The sequence below is a fragment of the Colobus angolensis genome, unplaced genomic scaffold (genome assembly GCF_000951035.1).
Source record: "Colobus angolensis palliatus isolate OR3802 unplaced genomic scaffold, Cang.pa_1.0 Scaffold48, whole genome shotgun sequence".
In the NCBI taxonomy this organism is placed as follows: Eukaryota; Metazoa; Chordata; class Mammalia; order Primates; family Cercopithecidae; genus Colobus; species Colobus angolensis.
Window position 1 is genome coordinate 3,984,801 of NW_012118265.1, and position 2,463 is coordinate 3,987,263.

Genomic DNA, 2,463 nt, shown 5'->3' on the forward strand with positions numbered 1-2,463 from the left:
ACTGTGTCTCAAGAAAAAACAAACAAACAAAATCTTATGTTGTCACCACAAAAAAAAATCAACAAAAAGGCATTTCTAAATACAGCTGTAAGAAGTTGGGTTTGAATTTGTAAGATTAGTAGTTGTGAAAATCGAACACTAGGGGGCACCCAATCATTATAAAAAATACTATCATTCACTTTAAAATTTAATGTGAATGAAAAATTTCACAAAGAAGAGATTTTTGTAATCCTTTGCTAAATATGGAGTTTAAAACTTTTTATTTGGAAATAATTTCAAAGTTATAAAATGCTGCAAAACCTTTTTTACAAGTACCAAAAACAGCCATATACCCTTTACCCAGATTTACCTATTCAACATTTTATATCATTCATTTCATTATTTTCTCTTTTTCTCTCTGGATATAATTATTTTCCTGAACTATTTGTGGGTAAGTTATATACATCATGAGTTTTTACCCCTAAATATTTTGGCATGTATTTCCCAATAATGGGGTTATTCAAAAGAGTCTATCTTTTGATAGTAAGCATTACATATATTATTTTTACAGTACAAAAGATTATGACAAAAATGTCATTTTCACCCCAAAAGCTACATGGTAAGCTACAGTTTTCTGTACTTTATGTAAACATAAATTATGATTTCTAAATGAAAAAACAATTTCATATTAATTTCTACAAATTAAGCCTTTCTCAAATTATCCCTAAAGTGGGAGAGAGGAAAGAAATACAACTTAATGAAAAGCTCCCCACCAGTTTCTGAAATAGAAGAGCCACAGGTAAGCATTATAGTAAACAAAATGTTGCTGGGCATGGTGGCTCACACCTGTAATCCCAGCACTTTAGGAGGCTGAGGTGGGTGGATCACTTGAGGTCAGGAGTTTGAGAACAGCCTGGCCAACATGGTGAAACCCTGTCTCTACAAAAATACAAAAATTAGCCTGGCATGATGGTGCATGCCTGTAATCCCAGCTACTTGGGGGGCTGAGGCACGAGAATCGCTTGAACTCAGCAGGGGGAGGTTGCAGTGAGCCGAGACTGCACCACTGCACTCCAGCCTGGGTGACAGAACAAGACTCTGTCTCAAAAGATAAAAAAAAAAAAAAAGAAAGAAAGAAAAAAGAATATGCCATGCTGGAAATCCCAAATCCCGATCAATTCAACAGAAGTAACTTAAAAGTAAGCAAAATAATAAAAACTAAAACATACAGTAGACAGAAAGGCAATAAATATGATAGTAAAAGTAAGTCCAAAACATTACTAATTTTAATATATGTAGATGAATTAAACAGTATTTTTAAACTACATAAAAACATAATTATAATCCACATATTTATACTAGATACTTAAAGCACAAGGACATAGAGATATTGAACATAAATGAGTAGAAAAAAACTGTGCAAACTGCATCCAAAAGAAAGGTAAATACATACATTTATTACACATATTATTTGAATATATAAATATATATTTGAATATGTATTGTTCAGTATGTTTGAATGTATACAGTTGCCCTAGGTATCCATAGATTGGTTTCAGGACCCTGGCAAATACAAAAATCTGTGGATGCTCAAGTCCCTTATATAAAATGGCACAAGATTTGAATATAACCTACTCGCATTCTCTCACATACTTTAAAACATCTTTAGACAACTTACGACATCTAAGACAATGCCTACATATCATTTCATTCCTGTAAATTCAACACAGTACTAGGCATGGCAAGCTCAAGTTTTGCCTTTTGAAACTTTATGGAATTTTGTTCTGAATATTTTCAGTCTTTGGAGGATTGAATTCACAGATACGCAGATATGGAGGGCTGACTATGTATTTGAGTATATATATATATGTGTGTATATATATACATATATAAATGTATATGTATATACATATAAAGATTATATGTAACCGTAATATCAAATATAATAGACTGTAAGTGAAAAAGCACTATTAGAGACTTGGATGGATGTTACATAATGAAAAAGAAATAATCTATCAGAGAGATATCTCTAAATTTGAATATACCTAACAGAACCTAAAAATATTTAAAGAAAAATTTACAGAAATATTGGAAGAAATTTACAAGTCCATAAACCTGTATCAAAAAGTTAAAAACTGGTAAGAATCTAGACGTAAACAACATAATTAACAACTTGAACAAAGGAACATAGAACTAGCACCAAAAACTAGAGAATACACTTTTAAAATTATTATTATTATTATTATTATTTTGAGATGGAGTCTCGCTGTGTCACCAGGCTGGAGTGCAGTGGTGCGATCTCAGCTCACTGCACTCTCTGCCTCCCAGGTTCAGGTGATTCTCCTGCCTCAGCCTCCCGAGTAGCTGGGGATTACAGGCGCGTGCCAACACACCCGGCTAATTTTTGTATTTTTAGTACAGACGGGGTTTCACCATGTTGGCCAGGCTGGTCTCGATCTCCTGATCTCGTGATCTGCCCGTCTA